The sequence below is a fragment of the Crassostrea angulata genome, chromosome 2 (genome assembly GCF_025612915.1).
Source record: "Crassostrea angulata isolate pt1a10 chromosome 2, ASM2561291v2, whole genome shotgun sequence".
NCBI lineage: Eukaryota > Metazoa > Mollusca > Bivalvia > Ostreida > Ostreidae > Magallana > Magallana angulata.
In genome coordinates this window covers 29650152-29671058 of record NC_069112.1, presented here as the reverse complement: position 1 = coordinate 29671058, position 20907 = coordinate 29650152, and the positions used below count along the sequence as shown (strand labels likewise).

The 20907-nt window shown below is 32.2% G+C and overlaps 1 long non-coding RNA gene and 1 pseudogene across 1 annotated transcript; one reads left to right on the top strand and one right to left on the bottom strand.

Moving 5' to 3' along the window:
* Positions 1 to 20907, top strand: part of LOC128174159 (receptor-type tyrosine-protein phosphatase kappa-like) — a 240431-nt pseudogene that overhangs the window by 64854 nt on the left and 154670 nt on the right.
* Positions 12471 to 16849, bottom strand: LOC128171181 (uncharacterized). The gene is made up of 2 exons (XR_008242029.1): positions 16307 to 16849; positions 12471 to 12758 (listed from the first exon to the last, which is right to left on the bottom strand). It is a non-coding gene; the product is annotated as an uncharacterized LOC128171181 (long non-coding RNA).

Genomic DNA, 20907 nt, shown 5'->3' with positions numbered 1-20907 from the left:
TTTTAGGGGCCGACCCCTAATCTCCTTAATGGGGCCAGATAACGAAACATTTTATGATTGAATATTGTTTAAAACATCATTCTAAGCATCTTTTATTCTATATTGCTTTTCAAAATATTTGTCCTTTTTGAGATATATTCGATCGAAGTTTTGGACTTCTGGTCCCTTGAAACCCCTAATTACGTAACGCATGATACAAATTTTATAATGTATAGTTTTATTTGTGAAAGATAAACATTTTTGCTTCTTAAACATATTACAAAATATTTCTCAGTAAAGGGCTATGAAAGAAAGACTTTAGAGCCCTTTTGGCCCCTAAATTGAAGTGCTAGCCCCTTTTTCTTGGCATCATACGAAAGTTCTTTTGATATTAAACATATTTTGTTCAACAAGTGTTTAGAAATTCTTTGCCGTTTTAGAGCTATCTGGGATAGGACATTTTAGGGGCCGACCCCTAATCTCCTTATTGGGGCCAGATAACGAAACTTTTATGATTTAATATTGTTTAAAACATCATTCTAAGCATCTTTTATTCTATATTGCTTTTCAAAATATTTGTCCTTTTTGAGATATATTCGATCGAAGTTTTAGACTTCTGGCCCCTTAAAACCCCTAATTACGTAACGCAGAATAAAAATTTTATAATGTATAGTTTTTTTAAGTGAAAGATAAACATTTTTGCTTCTTGAACATATTACAAAATATTTCTCAGTAAAGGGCTATGGAAGAAAGACTTTAGAGCCCTTTTGGCCCCTAAATTGAGGGACCAGCCCCTTTTTCTTGTTATCAAACAAAAGCTCTTGTAAATATAAATTTTATTTGCTCTATATGTTATAGTAAAATATTTTCAGGAAAGGAGATAAAGAACGAAAACCATTAAAAATTATGTCGTTTTTTCAAACTCGATTTTCGGGTCCAGGCGAGCTTCGACGCCTTTGAAGCCAGACAACCATAAATGCCTTTAAACACATCTACAATCTTTTGTCTACAATCCCTGAAAATTTAAATTCAATATCTTTTTTCGTTTAGGAGGAGATAGCAGGACAAAATGACCCTCTAAAAATCACTAAAACGTCAATATCTCCCGAACGGAAATGACGTCATTAAAATAAAAAATTATATATAAGGTTTTTATCAATATCTACAAGATCTGAAATTTTCACGAAAATCGGTCAAGCCGTTTTCAAGAAATCGCTTGTACAAAAAAGCGTAAGAAAAAAAAAAAAATAATAAAAGGGAAAAAGAAACAAAGCAATAACAATAAGGTCTTCCGTTGGAAACGGAAGACCTTAATAAAGGTTAACTAATAATTTGATAATGAATGTTCATTCTGTGTTAAGAAATTGACTATATCAGATATACATGTACTAATTAACAGTCCTCACTGTAAAATCTTAATTAGCCTTATTAACGATAGAATGTTCTTGAATACTGAATATCACTCACTGTAATCATATGTCAAAAATGTATCTATATAAATAGGGAGGCTAGAAGTATTATGATTACTTATCAAAATCATGACAAGGACAGCATTGTTCGGAGACAGCTACATTAAAAGACTAGGCAGATTTTGTGACCACTTTCTAGGAATTTCCGGGGATTGTAGTTTTTTTGGGGTCGGTGGCATGAGGACTGACAGTATTAACAAAGAAGTCCTACGACGATTAATCGAGTTTCATCCCCATACAGTGTGTGTGTGTTTAGGTGGCAATGACATTTTTACTAGCTCAACCCCTAAGAAAACTGATGAAGACATTATCGAATTTGTGAAGTTATTGGAGAACAGTGGAGTGAACACTGTACGTCTGTGAGATTATGACCAGAGGGAAATTCCTAAAAACACCGGGGTTAGACAAGAAGACTTTTGACAAGAAAAGAAAACTGATCAACGATCACCTACGAAAAAAAATGGACAACGCTACCTGAGTTTTCCAGACATCCACTTTCCTCAACATTATGACAGAGATGGTGTTCATTTAAGTGAGACAACAACTTCGAATTCAGGGATGAACAGGGTTCGACACTAACCTTAGTCCGTTAGTCACAGACTAATACATTTCAAGTCGGACTAATAAAATTTATGCCTAATCAGTCCGCCCGGACTAATAAAAAAAAATTATTACGATCAACGATGTCATTTTGAAGACACACTTTCTTGGAAAACCCCGAATGTATTTTTAGCTATTGAAGCATGGCGGTAATCGAGTAATTCATATTCATTTGAACGCTTTCTTATATAACTGATTTATTATAGTGAAGTAAAATGTCTCCGTGATCGTGAGGTAGTTTGACAATTGTGCAAAACACGGAGAAACAGAAAAAAATATATGATTTTTTCAAGGCGTCCGCGGATACAGAGACTGTGAAAAGGCGAAAGCTAGACACATCTAATAGCATTGAGAAAAAGGAGCGCGACAATGAGTACGAACGATCTCGCCGATCTCGTAATTCCCTTGAAACATGGACGAAAAATCGTGAGTGGTTATATTTTGAAAAACGTTCTGGTCTAATGTTTTGTACAATTTGTAAAGAATACGCGAAAGGATCTGTAGAGAAAGCATGTTCTTTTGTCACTGAGTGTGCTAATCTGAGGATAGAAACAATTAAATATCATGAAGAAAAATCATTTTTTCATAAAAGATGTCTTGAAATTCATAGAACAAAATCTACACCTAGAGGCGAGTCTTCGGCAGCAAAGATTGTATAGAAACTAAATCAGAAAGCTGTCGATCGTTTGACTGTTTTGTTTTGTTATGTCCAAGTTTTGGTACAGCATAGACGTCCATTTACTGACTATCCTTGGATGCTTGAGCTTGACAAGAAAAAAGGAATAGATGTAGGAACTACCTATCACACAAAGAAGCCCAGAAATTTTCTTTTTATATTGCACAAGAGGCTAGAAATGATATCACAAAATTCATCAACAAATGTCCATTTATATCTGTGATCACTGACGGAGCAACAGACAAATCAGTTAAAGAACAAGAAATAGTTTACTGCAGATCATCGAATGGGGGACTGGTTGACTCATTTTACATTGGAATAGGAGAACCAGAACGTGCTGATGCAAATGTCATTGACAGTGTTTTTGGATCCTTAGATATAAAAGACTACAGACACAAACTGGTTGGCTTCGGATCAGATGGAGCTTCGGTTTTACAGGAAAGAAAAACGGAGTCATAGCCAAATTGAAAGAAAGCCAACCTTTTATTGTTGGAGTTCACTACCATGCTCACCGCCTTGAGCTGGCATACAAAGATGCCATGCGGAAATATCCGTCTTAAGTTTTAGAAGAACTTCTTGATGGACTATATTTGTTTTATCATAACAGCCCCCTTAATCGCTCAGATCTTGGCCGAGCTTGTGAAATATTGGATGTGCCTAAAGTTGTGCCAACAAGAATAAGTGGTACAAGATGGGTTTCTCATTGGCTGCGGGCTTTGGAGAACTTGTGGAAGGCATACCCAGGAATTGTCAGTCATTTACAAACGGTATGATATCTGCGGCAAGTTGCCTTACAAAAATAATCTAAAATCATGTATTGAAAATTGAAGAAAACATAACTTACTAATTTGTTCTACAATGTTATGAATTATTTTGTCCTACAATACGTTTCAGCTGACACACACTTCTCAAGTTCCCAAAAGAACAACTGATGCTGTTGGGAAAGCCAATGGCTTTCTAAAAATGTTGTTGAGTTTTGAACTTTTGGCTTATGCGCATTTCATGACTGATGTGATGAACGTTTTGTCAACATTATCACTGTTCCTTCAGTATGAGCAAGCCAAAGTATCTGAGGTTTATTTAAAGGTTCTTACAACAATTGCTGTTCTGAAACAATTTAAAAACAAGTAAGAAAAGTTCTAGAATTTATTTAAAACAATAAATTATTGGTTTAATGAATGAATTTAATCTTTAAAAAACCCATTTATTTAGCAAAGGACTTAAAGTAATGGAAGTTAATTAATAGTTATAAAATTTTGAGTCTTTAAATTGCAGAGATGGTCCAATTCGTAAGAAATTTCTTCAGCATCTGGAGTCGGACAGTGGCATGTTTCACGGATTTGCGATAAACCGCTCCGACAGGTCAAGCGGTTTCCACAGCTTCAAAGTTTTCAAAAGATGGGACCATTGATCGCCTGGTTGACTGTTTGAATGGAAGGTTTGATAAACAACAGTCCAGTGTTCTGAAAGCAACAAAGTTGGCAGACTTTTTCGTCTGGCCAAAACATTCAAACTCTGCAGGTATTACTATATTTATGTATAACTCTTTAGAGTAACCATGAAACTTTCTAAAATAATCAAAGTACTGAAAGTACTGTTAGACGGTGGCGTCGTTTGAAAGTGGCATATTACATGTAACAATGAGTGATGTATGATAGTTATTTTTGTCGAAAACCGCGGCCAGTATCGCATACATGTACTAAGACTTAGCGCTTACTCCCACAACTGGTCGTGAGTTTTCTACATGGATAATTCTGTGGAAATCGTAGCTGTGATCCCACTCTACACTTTACAAATGCTGTGTCTCTTGGTCGTCATCTTTTGGGAAAAACCCAAAGTAGTCTTTGTTGTATAGAAGTTTGTATCTATATTTTGTATCAATATGTTTGTATCTATATCAGTTGACATTAAAACCCCGTTTGAATGGTTGCCACCACATATTGAATGAATAAATCAAATCCAAAGCGATTTCATCACAGTACACCCAAATATTTGATTGTTTGAAGAAGGGGAGTTTTGGTTTTTTCCCTTTTGACCTTTGGGTTGACCCCGCAAAGGGGAACAACTTTTGAAAAGTGTGGATTGGACTATTGTGCTTTAAATATATTGTAGATTTCTCAAAGTGACGAGAACAAATAAAGCTTTGGTATGATAAAATACTTATTTTTACTAACTATTTGGGCATATATATATAGTATGTTAATTGTCCCTCTCGACAGCATTTTCCCTCATTTTCTTCACGGGGAAATAAGTTTTTAAAAACACCAAACAAACAAAATTCAAGCTGAACGCTGACCGTACAGCTGTGTATATAAAGAAGATGGGGGATAAGATGGCGCAATAGCCCTTTTGGTTTAGTCGTAAAATACAATTTCAAATTTAGCATTTTTTCAAATAAATATATTTGATATGTTATTATACAAGTTTACAAAATGGTAATTTCTAACTATATTCAGTTTGAAATATTTCAAAAAGATAAGAAAAAAAATAATAAATCTTTAAGTTTTGGTGGTATCGAACCCACAACCTAAAAACCCAAGTTCTATAAAGTTTCCTAATGGCTGGTGCTCTAACCACTGAGCCATTTCATTCACAATACTAGTGCGTTGTTTAAATGCTATATGAGACTATGGCCACGGATTTACGGACTTGTATTATATTTCTAAAACGTTCAATTGTTGAGCTACAAAATGACATTTTTGAACTGTAGTGGGTCATCTCTTCACATTGCTGTTGAGTACAATCGATTTAAATTCCATTAAACCACAATTAGACTGTAAAAAAAAATTTTGAGCTCAGATCCACTCTATGAAAGAAAATGCATTGAAGTTATAAAAAGTATACGATTAGGAGGTTTTGACACGCATACCCCAGTTTAAATCAATATATTGCAAGTATTTAAAATATTTAAAGATTACAACCCGATGTTACGTTAAATATACATTGTTTTTAATTATTTTTTTTAAAAAGTATCAGATTTAATGATATTTTAATTTTGCCGTATCTAATCATTCCTCATATGTGCATTTTACACTCCTTATTCACCCATCTTCTTTGATTTTATTCTTTGCATGTACTAGACAATAGATCTAGGGTTCACAATAGTGGGTATATAGTGGGTTTTCCCCCTTTTTATAGCCCGATTTCCCCTCTGAAAACCTACTATATAGCAGATTTTCCCCTTTTTTCATATTTACACACATGTTCAATTTTTAGCATTGTCTATAAAAAATAATAAATCGGCAAAACGAAACTTAACCTGTACAGTTGAATGTAGATATATCCAACTTAGAAGTGTAGAAACCTTGATTTAACCCTTAATGGGTTTCCATAAATATTTTTTATAAAATCTGAACCAAAATCCTGAGGGAGAAACCCTACTGTGGGGGAAAAGCTACTATATACATGTAGTAGCTCCCCCCCCCCCCCCCCCCCGGGGAGAAAGACTACTATTAAGTAGGTTTTCAGGGGGGGGGGAAGCTACAATGGGGGAAAAACTGCGATACAACACCGGTATAGTATTTGCCTTATAATATCGCCAATGAACTTCACGAACGAGTTAACTTTTACCCGCTGCATATTCAGATGATAGGTTGCTCGCGGTGTTTGACCAAAACCAGCCATGAACGAGTTACTTAGTCGCGCATACGCAATTAAAGATCAAGGCTTGATTATTTTATTTAAAGTTTACTTGTTTTCTTCAAATTAATGATAACTAACACGTATTAGAATGTTTTGCATTCCAAATTGCACAAGAATATTTTAAATTCATACATGTAGAAATGATCTCCCGTATTCTTTAATGCAAACACTAATTTTTCATTTTTATCAAAATTTCCTTGTGGGTGAAGTCATTTCTGCAGTCCATATTATAAACTGTTAAAAAAATATATTATGTATTACGTGCAAAACCTTACAATATATTCCCAGCAGGCACACAACATTGAATAAACTTTGAAGCAACGTTGACTTTCTATGTTGAATCAACATTAATTTTATGTTAGATTTTGAAAATTTGTTTCAACGTTGAAGTTTAAACGTTATATCAACATTGATTATAAACTTTGATTATATGTTGAAAAACTGTAGATTCAACATTTATTCATATTTTTTTTGGAAGAGGAGAGGGGGTCTTAGTTACATAAATAGTACATGTTTGAATGATAATATATTGGACCATGTAAATAATGAATAAATCTCAGGTATAAATTTTAATCATTTTAATTTCATTAATAATTGTGATTAAGAAATATACTGAAAATTTTATCACAAAAAATCCCTTACAATCAAAGGCCGGAACGGCCACAAAGGCGTCGAGCTGACATTTTTTTCTTTTAAATAGAATGATACCAATAATTTGAATTTCTGTACTAATAGTCATATCAAATGATATTAGACTTAGAATAGAAAGTATTTGAATTATGTTTTCTGCTGCTTTAAAAACAAAAATCGGTATATTTTCTTATAAAATAGGTAGTGGTGCTTTTTTAATACAATAACTCATCATAATTGCAAAAAAATCGAAGAAATTTCAAAGTTCAAAAATGATTTGTTTCTTTCTGCTTCAAACAGTCTTTGAACAACTTTCATAGGTTCATAATTTGAATACATTAACAGTGTGTCCCTAATTATAATAATAAAACATACATTTATTTATTTCAATTCCCGTTTGAAACAAGATTTCCTATGGTATGGTTGTTTACAAACAAATCCACAACACGTGCTATCTATAATGCTCGACCAAACTAACTGCATTATCGAGTTTACTTTTTTGCAACGAAATTACTAGATACGTTTATCGCTTACATTTATTTTGGAGACCGTGCCCGATAACAAATAAATTTACATCTAAAATGTTATTTCTATCGGGCACGGTCTCCAATTAAAATGTAAGCGATAAACTAAAATAATATCTAGTGAATCTTTACACTTAGGCCTGATTGTATTCATCCGCCATTTCTTGATTAAGCAAATTTATTCTTATGCAATGAGTTGTCAATCACCAGGGAGGAAAAGTTGGTTTTTTTGTACGCAATTTAGTTGAATAAATAGGAAAAAAAATCTTGTAATACGTTTAATACTTTAAGGAACTTATTTCTTATGCGCATTTAAAAGGCGGTGCAGCGCGTGAATTTTTGGACGATTGCCAATCCAGACGATCGCTAGAAGGCTGCCGAGCATTAGCTCGACGCCTTAAAAATATAATTTCTTTCATTTATAGAGTCATTTTTTCGGCCACCACCATCCTTTCTTTCTGGGGCCCATTTCAAATAGTTCGCTGTGGCCACAACCACCTGGTTCTCTGTGATGTTGTAAATTCTCATCATGACTTCTACAAAAAGCATGAGTATATATATATATATATATATATATATATATATATATATATATATATATATATATATATATATATATATATATATATATATATATATACACACATATACAACAAGCACAAACATTGCAATAACTCTCAAACTAAGTTGACACAGTCGTTTGAAATACCGGTGGAATACAATTAAACGACAATCTGAGAGGATCGAAACGATACACATTGTAGAGATAAATACAATTACAATTACATTTAGCATATGAAAACAAACAAGGACATCAAAATATGACCGTTTATATTCATGTCTTTCCTTGACAATCCCACCTTAACATAATTTAATGTGTGGAAGAGGGAATGAGGACATTCAGTTAGGCCAATACACATGTACACCTAAAATACGTTTGTCCAAAGAAACTTGTCCCAGCTGATCCTTTAGTCCTACAAACACATTCTGGATGAAAGTGACTGAAGGGTTTTAACCAGTTCTTTGGGTAGGCAAGATTAAACACATAGATTGAAGCCAGTAAGGTGGTTAAGCTTTGGAAAAAAATTTCACACCCTGTGAGTTTTTCCCCTTCGATGTATACAACAAAAACATCCTCCCCCATTGACAAAAGTTTCTCTTTCACTAATAAATATAGCGAGGTTGGTTCAAACCACAGAATTATGAAATATATAAAAACTCAATTACAATTCAGTTATAATTTTCCTTTAATAACCATGTTATCTTGTATGTTTTTGGCAAGTTCAGTTCTAGTCTTAATTCCTAAACTCAACGAAACTTCTAAGTGTTCACCTCAATAAATAGAATAATTTTGAAATTATGAAATAAAATGATGTGAAATTTTCAACATTTCAACAATGTGCATGTGCAATAACATAAATTTCATGTGTCCAGCTTCACACCAAAAGATATGTGCTCGACTTCACGAAAAGGTATTGAGTGATGTTAATTTAAAACAATGTGTATGTGCAATATCATAAAATTCATGTGTCTAGCTTCACACCATAGGTGTATGCTCCACTTGGCGAAGAGATATTGAGTATTCAAATTTTGAAGTATTTTATAAAATGTTATATGTATGTGCAAATTGCAATACCATAACATCAAAATTCATGTGTAAATCTTCACACTAAGAGACATTTGCTTCACTTCTTAAAAATTATTAAATGCTAAAAAATTATAGTATTTTGTACCATCAAATGTATGTGTCTAACTTAGCAAGTCTCAATTCATTATGTCCTTTATATTTCTGCATTTCTTTATCAATCAATTAATATTGTTGCACACATTTGTACTGTAAAAATATTCAACATTTCTTTTGAATAAAGAGAAACAAATTATGTCTTTTAAATAAAATCTTTTTGTCTATATTTACATATAAAACAAAAACAACAGAACACCAAACTTGGCAAAGTGACAATAAATTTCAGGTATGTCTTCATATAAACATATTTTTGATTGATTGACCTACTAATTAATGATTATTGAACTACAAAACAATCAATATAAAAATTGTACACTTTACATATCAATTTTTTTTCAAATGATTGCATATACCAAATTTACTTAAACATACTTCTTGTTGATGTTCAGAGCCCAATACCACATGCAAGCGAGACATGGTCTCTGTTCAGTTTTCCATAATTTCTTCTTTTTTCAGAGATGGTTGCATCAAGAAAAACTCCTTCTCCACCTAGTTTATACAATTACATGTTTATATACGGTTTGAAAATAATAATAATGACATTTTTTAAAAAAAGGTTTATAAATCGGAATGTCTAAAACTAAATTTTGATTAAATCTTCACATGAAAATCATTCAGTATAATATTAGTTACATATTCTGCCTTTCCAAGAACTGGAAGTTTTCGCAAGAGGTCCTTCAGGTTTCCATCATGCTTTTTTGTGATGAAGATCCTTCTCTCTATGAATGATCCTCTTACTGCCTTCATTATCAATGCCCTGTCCATTTCTTTCTTGGGCTTTTCCATTTCTGTCTTAAAAGATATTGCCCACATTTAATAGACTCATAGGTTCTGTAAAATTTCAAAATATTTAACTTCTTTAACAAATATTAAAAGAACTAGATTCGATCTCGTTGCGAGCAACGAGTGGGTCTTCCGTTCGATTTTTGAATAGATTAGATCAAACTTATCAATTTAAAGATAAAAACGTAGATCTAAGCGAAAAATAGTAAAAACAAATTTGCGGCACTCGAGGTTTGAACCCGGGTCGCCTGGGCCATGTCCACGACTATATCGACTGAGCTACTCGGATTCTCGCTTCAGAACTTTGACGCTTAATTTCTCGTGAATGCCTTGATCGATTTTAAAACTAATTACATATTCTTTATCAGTAAAAGGGTCACTATAAGGTGTAAAAGTTTCAAAGAAAAATATTAAAAAATAAAAAAGTCGAAAAATTCAATTTTTCAAATTTCCTTCCGGTGACGACCGGAAGTGACGGCGGACATTCTCTATACCGAGGTGCACTAGAAAAACGGTAGTTCTATCATCTCTGAAAATTTCAGCTCTATATCTTTACTCGTTTTTGTGAAACCCGACCGACAAAATTGGCTTTTAAAAATCGTAAAACGACGATAACTTCCGACCGGAAGTAAATTTTTAAAAATTGTCGCGGCGGTACAAACTTCAGATGACGTGGCATCATCCCTAAAAATTTGACCCAAATCGAGCGGGCCATCTCCGAGAAATCGCCTGCACAAAATTTGTAAGAAGAAAAAAAAAGAATAATAAGAAAAGTGAAAAAGAAACAATACAATAATAGAAGGGTCTTCCGCTGAAGACGGAAGACCCTAACTAGAGCAAAGCTCGTTGCAAAGCAACGAGTGGGTCTTCCGTTAATGTCAAGAGTAAAGCTTGATGTTCCTGCAAGAAGCAGAGTGTTTAAATCAATAACGAGGAACTTAAAGTAAAAGATAAAAATAAATACGAATGATACTATGTACGAATTAACAAAATCCTTAACGATTCTAAGAACGACTTAACAAAAAAATAATTCCGAAGGTGTCAAAGTTCTTAACAAACTTCGAATTATTTTTGGTACGAGTTTGAACTTAACGCTATTTTTGAAACCAAAAACGCAGAATCAAAATTTCTGAAAAATCAATTTTTAAACACCGATATCTGTTATGCATCGTCCGATTTAAAAACGGATTTAAGTTTTGTACTCATCATGAAAATTACCGTAGGTTACATATGTTTAATTTTTAATATTGAAAAACAATGAAAAACTAAAACAAGAGGCAAATTGGCCACTTCGCTCACCTGAGGAACAATAGGTATGATAAAATCAGCTTAATGGAGTCACAATGCAAACTACCTGGACAATGTACATTAATACATGTAGATCCTGTATAAATAAAACCCATTCCCCCCCCCCCCTAAATATTCTTGTTTATAATCATTAGTTCCTTTTCTAAAAGGATGATTTTATATTGATTTTATAGTTATACCGCATGTTGAGTATTGCAGTTCTCAAAAAAAGTTCCTTAACAATAGTTTATACATGGGATATAAACCTACATCAAACTCTGAACCTTCTTGTGAGGCCAAAGAACTGTCCTGGGGACAAAGTCTTAACAATTATAAATAATCATCTGGCTGATTAGTTTCTGAGAAGAAGATTTTTAAATATTTACTCTATATATTCCAATGTTAAACTTTGACCACCCCCCCCCCCCCCCCCCATTGTGGCCCAAACCTATCCCCGGGGTCATGATTTTCACAACTTTGTATCTACAGTACCTGAGGATGCTTCCACATAAGTTTCAGCTTTCCTGGCTTATTAGTTTCTGAGAAAAAGATTTTTAAAGATTTTCTCTATATATTCCTATGTAAAAATCAATTCCCCCATTGTGACCCAAATACCACATAGGACTATGATTTTAACAAACTTGAATCTACACTACCTGAGGATGCTTCCACTTTAATTTGTGCTTTTCTGGCCTAATAGTTTTTGAGAAGAAGATTTTCAAAGATTTTTTCTATATATTCCTATGTAAAACTTGATCCCCCTCTTATGGCCCCTCCCTACCCCCGGGAACATGATTTGAACAAACTTGAATCTACACTACCTGAGGATGCCTCCACACAAGTTAAAGCTTTTCAGGCCGAATAGTTTTTGAGAAGAAGATTTTTGAAAAATACCATCAAATTTTCAATAATTCTCAATTATCTCCCCTTTAAAGAGGGCGTGGCCCTTCATTTGAACAAACTTGAATCCCCTTCACCTAGTGGTGGTGCTTAGTGCCAAATTTGGTTGAAATCTGCCCATTGGTTCTTGAAAAGAAGATGAAAATATGAAAAGTTTACAACAACGACAAATTGTGATCAGAAAAGCTCACTTGAGCCTTTGGCTCAGGTTAGCTAAAAACAAAATAAAAGAAACATAATTGCATACTTTTATTGAAAAACAAATTTTCACAGCTAACAATTGTAAATTACTTTAAACAGCCATAATTTTGTTTGTTATAATTTCTTATCAAACACAAACCACAACAAGGCATGATGCTTTCTTAAAGTTCCATTACAGTAACTGTTCATGAATTATCCGATTTAATTTTTACTGGTAAATAGTCTGTAGAACACATTAAGGAATATGCATGTGGGTAGAGATGACAGGTTAACCTCAAGAGCTGAAAAGAATCAACAGGTAAAAACCATGTGGCCACCAATAGCTGAAATTAAAAAAATCAATAAGCTGTGTTAATACATGTACCGGTACTAATAACAGCTGTGTTTACATTAACATATGCATAGTATTTCTGAAAAAAAATACACTGACCATGAAATGTAATTAGTATGACATATCCCGATACGAGACATTAGATGGCACAGGACAGTTTTTGTGATACGTTTCATTGTAGCCTGGGGACGTGTGTCTTCGGAACCCTGTAACTAGAATTTCCTCAGTTCCCATTCAGCACAAATACCTTTAATTCACTTTTTATAAGGCCAAACACCTATTTCTGAAGAAAATTACTAGTCAAAACCTGTAAAATTTTCTACATACTGGTTTTTATGAGATGTTGACCCTTCCATATTTTGCTAATTTTTCATGATTTTTCAGCTTTTTAGACCCCCCCCCCCCAGCCAATTCCCTGCAAAGGGTTAACCTTCCGTACCATGTGCATGTTGCACCATCACATGTCAGAAACTTACCGGTGTATAGTTTATAATGCCCCATCCACCTACTTTTCGTGTTATTTACCCTCCCGTCTGTAACTTGCATGTTCACTGTCTTAAGTCAACACAACAGTCATATTAGCCGCAGGTTTCACATTTTATTTCTGAATCTCATGTACCTAACATATGGGGCCTACATATTGAATATCAATTTCAACAAGAGACATCCCTCTAAGTAATGATAATCATTAAAAACCATTTCATGAATTTTAGCTACACTCATAAGCCTTTAAGTACAGCAACTCTCAATTTTACAAAAATATTGACGGGTACTTTATCCGAAACTGTCCCTTGCTACCTTTAACTTACACTAACATTCTCTGAAAAGTCATCTTGTCTTAAACTTACAAAGCTTATGCTATTCTGAGAAAAAGTATACCTCATTTTGCCAATTCCATTAAGGATTAAGAAAAATATGGCAATTTAAGTGAACCCAGCATTTCCACTTTCCTCTATTTAACACAGATTCATAGGGCTCTCCATAAATAAAGCATCTTTACATCATCTTATAGAGGTCAACTATTTTTAACCTCCCTAAATAAGAAACCTTATTCAAAACTACATACATATACATGATATTATCATGACAAAAGCATCACATCACTTAGAAATACCCTTACATGTATACCCTCCCCCTATTTTTTGATTTTCCTAAGAAGCATTAGTTTGAACACTTTAACCTTAATATTATGAAACTTGTGGCAATTACCTTAAGTCATTTCTCACACATATTTAAAAACAACCATCACTGATATTGAAAATTGATATTTTCTTCGTAAATGGATGTAATGTAACATTTTTTTTCACAAAAAGACATGCCACCATACATGTGATTTCTTGTTTTCATGAAACAGTAAGCTTATAATCATATTTAGTGAATATTTTATTTATTCTTGTTTCTAGTCTCCTTTTAACCTTGCTAAAATAGTAAGACCTACCAGTGTGATGTCTGCTCTTAATTAAAATGAAATTCAAACACAACCGGGTACCTGGGGACGGATGAGAATTCCATGATAAATGTTCAAATTTTACATGTTTTCCTACATTTTTGATGCATATATACAATAAAAGGGTAAACATTTGTTGCTTCTTGATCATTTCGAGAGTAAGTATCATAGCAGATGTTATTTCAAGGTCAAATGTACATTTACATATCCAACATGTAATGGTAATGGAGACAATTGGAAAGAGGGGGGCCATGGCTTTTTGAATTCTGTAAATATATCTAAAATATCACTTTTGGATAGGGAGGAGGAAAAACTTGAGTTTTTTGACATATTTTATACTTTGATAACTGCATTTGTCTACATGTGAATTTTATTTGAAAGAAAAATATGCTGTTTTAAAAAAACTAAGTTATATAAGTCAGGTTGCTTAATGTTATTTCATGAAATCAGACAGCAAAATTGCTGCAAATTTATAATTTAAATAATTCAATTGATCAAAACTCTTTTACTGTGCAGTATTAATTCTTATCTCGGTAATTAACTTAAGCCTTTTAATTGTCATAAGGATAGGAAATACCTACTTTCTAAGCCAATTTACTCTAGTGGTGGTCATTCTACACATTTAAAAGGCATTTACTTCCCTTGTATATTATAGCTAATAAATCATGTAATGATATATACAATGTATAACCAACAAAATCATCCATTTTCCCAAAATAGACTACTTTTGGTAAAAATCCACTCAAAATTACAGTAAAATGAGAAATCTGAAAATACCACGTAGTCTTGAAACTTACACTAACATTCTCTGAAAAGTCATCTTGTCTTAAACTTACAAAGCTTATGCTATTCTGAGAAAAATTATACCTCATTTTGCCAAATCCATTAAGGATTAAGAAAAATATGGCAATTTAAGTGAACCCAGCATTTCCACTTTCTTCTATTTAACACAGATTTATAGGGCTCTCCATAAATAAAGCATCTTTACCTAATCTTTTAGAGGTCAACTGTTGTTCAACCTCCCTAAATAAGAAACCTTATTCAAAACTACATACATATACATGATATTATCATGACAAAAGCATCACATCACTTAGAAATACCCTTACATGTATACCATCCCCCTATTTTTTGATTTTCCTAAGAAGCATTAGTTTGAACACTTTAACCAAATATTATGAAATTTAAATGCTTCTATTCTGATCAATTGAATTTTTAAGCAGCGTGAAATTAAAACCATCGCAATTGATACTTTAGTAAAAATCATGAAAATTTAACACGGTGGAATTAAAACAACTTACAGTATTTCATCCAAACAGCCTCAAAGTATAATTTTCTGCTATACCATTTTTTTGAAATGAATTTTACTGGATTTTTTTTTGCAAATAAATTTAGCGTTTTTATTTTTACTAAATTTTAGTTGCACAATGAAAAAATGAGGGATTGCACGATAATACATGCTCATTTTGAAATTTAAAGCATTGTTGATTTCTTTTCCTAGATAGAGATATGCACAAAATGATGTTGCTCTGTGATGCTTTGCCAAGATTAAAAGCATGAGAGAGAGAGAGAGAGAGAGAGAGAGAGAGAGAGAGAGAGAGATCTAATTTTAATTAGACTGAATATTTACCATGTCAAATATATTTATTTAATTAAGCACAAGCCTGTCTGAGTTCTTTAATTCATTAATTAAGTGGAGGTGATATGGTAAAGATCTGCTATTTTCAAATATTTAGGGTAAAGTTATCATCATGCAAACATGTACTCTAATTACAACATTCTACTCTTGTGTGCCTTTGGACCCCCACCCCTTTTAATTGCACTGTTTTACAGTGTGTTGTTCATTACAAAATAAGACATACATATGCATAATAATAAATAGAAATTCAAACGAGTAGTGTGCAAAACATACACGTGAAAATACATTGGACAGATAATATCCCGAGATTTCTCTGACTCAAATGCCCGCTTTTATATTGTTACGCACGTCAAAAGCGAAGGTTAGAGTCAGAGGAATGTCGGGTTAGATTGAAAAGTGCACAAACACTTTGAAAAGAAAAAGTCAATACGACATATCCTGTATTGAAACATACCTTTATAATCTGTCATACGTTAGTTGAGCTGAAATTTCCACTATCGCCGTCTTGCAGGCCATTCTTCTGACACACCGCTATCAGCTGTTGTTCGCAGTCAAAACATGGCGAGTTGACATGGTGAATCGTACGATAATTATTTCGATTAAAACTAATCAGACTAATAAAAACTAACAACGTAATTATCGACCGAATTAACGAAATTGTTTCAATAAACACTCTGATTAACTATATAAAAAAGGAGTTCGGTTTTATGACCTGTACGAAATCTTTTCAGCAGGAGTTACTTTTAGTGTGAATTTTGCACTATTTTTTAAACCAATAACGAGGAATCAACATTTCCGGAAAAATCAATATTTAAACCCCGATAACTCCGCAATGCAGTATCCGATTTTAAAACGAATTGAAGTTTTGTATTTATCTTTGCACACTATACAATATGCATATAATTTTATGTTTTTTTATAAAGTTTTATGATCAGTACGAATTGTCACAGTAGAAGTTACTTTCAGTGTGAATTTTGCACTATTTTTGAAACCAAGAACGCGGCATCAAAATTTCCGAGAAAATCAGTTTTTAAACCCCGATATCTCTGTAATGCATCCTCCGAATTTTAAACGGTTTTCAGCATTAGACTCAGCTTAAAAAGCTCTACAAAATATGTATACGTTTTTTGTTTGATCAAAAAATTCATTTTTTCAAAAAATTTGATTCGCTTCCAGTTTCGACCTCAAGTGACAGATTTTTATTATATAGCTTCATTACAGAGGTAAATTGACCAAATCATAACAATTGAAAATTTCAAGCCTATATCTTAAAGCGTTTTTGAGAAAAGTCCCGGACAAAATGACTTTTTTTAAATTTTAAAAATGATGTCACGCCAAAACGGAAGTGATGTTGTCTTTAAAGTTTTAACATCTTTGAGGGACGATAACTTGCTAAAATCTCTGGAAGTTTCATTGAAATCGGTTGAAAACTTTTTGAGTTATGAAGCAAAAAAGGAGTCAGAAAAAAAAGAAAAAGTATAATAACTAGAGCAAAGCTCGTTGCAAAGCAACGAGTGGGTCTTCCGTTAATGTCGGATGTAAAGCTGGAAGTTCCTGTAAGAAGCAGAGCTCCTAAACCAATAACAAAAGTAACTAAAATAAAAAGATTAAAACAATCGAATTATTCCTGGTACGACTTAACAATATCCGAATCATTTTAAGTACGACTTAACAAAAACCTTTCTGATTTCAAGAACGACTTAACAAAAAAATCCGAATGTGTTAAGTACGACTTAGCAATTATTTTTGGTACGAGTTAATATCACTTTAAACAAAACGCTATTTTTTAAACCAAGGACGCGGAATCAAAATTTCCGGAAAAATCAATATTTAAACCCCGATATCTCTGTTATGCATCGTCCGATTCAAAAACGGATTTCAGTTTTGAACTCAGCATGAAAATTACTGTAAGATACGTACGTAAAATTTTTAAAATTGAAAAACATGAAAATTCAAAAAAATTGGTTTTGCTTCCGGTTTCGACCGGAAGTGTCCGAATTGAGTTTCCAGCCTTATGTCATAAGTAAAACGATTGTTCTATCTTCTCTGTAAATCTCATAGCTTTATCTTTAATCAAAAATGAGAAAAGCTCCGGACAAAATCACTTTTTAAAACGTGAAAAACGTCAATATCTGACGAAATTGATGACGTCATCAAATAATTTTTTCATATCATTGAGATCTTTTAGATACACATTACTCCTGTAAATTTCAAAACAATCGATGCAAGCGTTTTTGAAATATTTGAGTTGGAAAAAAAATAAAAAGAATAATAACTAGATTCGATCTCGTTGCGAGCAACGAGTGGGTCTCCCGTCCGATTTTTGAATAGATTAGATCAAACTTATCAATTCAAAGATAAAAACGTACATTTAAGCGATAAATAGTATAAAAAAAAATTGCGGCACTCGAGGCTTGAACCCGGGTCGCCTTGGCCATGTCCACGACTATATCGATTGAGCTACTCGGACTCTCGCTTCAGAACTTTGACGCTTATTTCATCCAATCAATTCGAGAAAGATGTCATTGGACGCAGAATTCAAAGCGCAACTTAGATATTATGTATTGAAATTAGTCTGATGTCATTTAAACACGATTTAATTAAATTTAAAATTTTCAAAAAAATTAAAAATCATCCAATCAATTCGACAAAGATGTCATTAGACGTAGAATTGTAAGCGCAACTTAGATATCATGTTTGAAAATTATTCTGATGTCATTTAAACACAATTTAATTAAAGTTTAATTTAAAAAAAAAATTTAAATTCATCCCATCAATTCGAGAAAGATGTCTTTAGACGCAGAATTTAAAGCGCAACCTTAATATTATGTTTAAGAGTTAGTCTGATGTCATTTAAACACGATTTAATTCAATTTAAAATTTTCAAAAAATTTAAAAATCATCCAATCAGTTCGACAAAGATGTCATTTGACGCAGAATTGTAAGTGCAACTTAGACACCATGTTTAAAAATTATTCTGATGTCATTTAAACACGATTCAATTAAATTTAATTTCTTTTAAAAATTTTAAAATCATTCAATCATTTCGAAAAAGATGTCATTAGACGCAGAATTTTAAGCGCAAATTAGATATTATGTTTTGAAATTAGTCAGAGGTAATTTTAACGCGATTTAAATGAGTTTAAAAATTTTGAAAAATTTTAAATTCATCCAATCAATTCGAAAAAGATGTCACCAGACGCAGAATTGTAAGCGTCACCTGAATATTATGTTTTGAAATTAGTCTAAGGTCATTTTAACACGATTTAATTAAATTTAAAATTTTCAAAAAAATTAAAAATCATCCAATCAATTCGACAAAGATGTCATTAGACGTAGAATTGTAAGCGCAACTTAGATATCATGTTTGAAAATTATTCTGATGTCATTTAAACACAATTTAATTAAATTTAAATTTTTAAAAAATTTTTAAATTCATCCAATCAATTCGAAAAAGATGTCATTGGACGCAGAATTCAAAGCGCAACTTAGATATTATGTTAAAAAATTAGTCTGATGTCATTTAAACACGATTTAATTAAATTTAAAATTTTCAAAAAATTTAAAAATCATCCAATCAATTCGACAAAGATGTCATTAGACGCAGAATTGTAAGAGCAACTAAGATATCATGTTTGAAAATTATTCTGATGTCTTTTAAACACAATTTAATTAAATTTAAATTTTTTTAAAAATTTAAAAATCATCCAATCAGTTCGACAAAGATGTCATTTGACGCAGAATTGTAAGTGCAACTTAGATATTATGTTTAAAAATTAGTCTGAGGTCATTTTTACGCGATTGAAATGAAATTAGAATTTTTGAAAAATTTAAAAATCATCCAATCATTTCGACAAAAACGTCATTAGACGCAGAATTGTAAGCACAACTTAGATACGATGTTTTAAAATTAGGCTGAGGTCATTTTAACGCGATTTAAATGAGTTTAAAATTTTTAAAATTTTTTAAATTCATTCAATTAATTCGAGAAAGATGTCGTCAGATGCAGAATTGTAAGCGCAACTTAGATATTATGTTTTTTAATTAGTCTGAGGTCATTTTAATGCAATTTAAATGAGTTTAAAAATTTTTAAAAATTTAAAATTCATCCAATCAATTCGAAAAAGATGTCATCACACTCAGAATTGTAAGAGTAACCTAAATATTATGTTTTGAAATTAGTCTGAGGTCATTTAAATACGATTTAATTAAATTTAAAATTTTCAAAAAATTTAAAAATCATCCAATCAATTCGAGAAAGATGTCATTAGAGGCAAAATTGTAAGCATAACTTCAATATTACATTTAAAAATTAGTCTCAGGTCAATTTATTAAGATTTAATTAAATTTAAAAATTTTTAAAAATTTATAATTTATCCAATCAATTCGAAAAAGATGTCATCAGACGCAGAATTGTAAGCGCAACTTAGATTTCATGTTTTAAAATTAGTCTGAGATCATTTTAACACGATTTAATTAAATTTTAATTTTTTAAAAAAATTAAATTTCATCCAATTAATTCCAGAAAAATTTCATTGGACACAAAATTGTAAGTGCAACTTAAATATTATGTTTTAAAATTAGTCTGAGGTCATTTTATTACGATTTAATTAAATTTAAAATTTTCAAAAAATTTAAATTTCATCCCATCAATTGGAAAAAGATTTTATTAGACGTAGAATTAAAGTGCAACTTAGATATGTTTTAAAATTAGTTTGAGGTCATTATAACACATTTAATATGAGTTTTAAAATTTAGCTTCCCTACTCGGAATTTCCAGACAATGATTTTTCTCGTGATGCTAGACTATCATGTCCTCTATCATTCCTGAAATTTTTAGCTTTCTATCTTTTTCTCGCTTTAAAATAGATGTGTGGACAATGAAAACTCATCGAAAGTGTGTTCTATATCTTGACCCCGGCTAGCTTCCGTACTCGGAATTTCCGGGCAATGATTTTCCTCGGGAGGCTAGACGATCATGTCCTCTATCATTCCTGAAAATTTCAGCTTTCTATCTTTGGACGTTTTTGAGGAGATGCGTGGACAAAAAGTTTT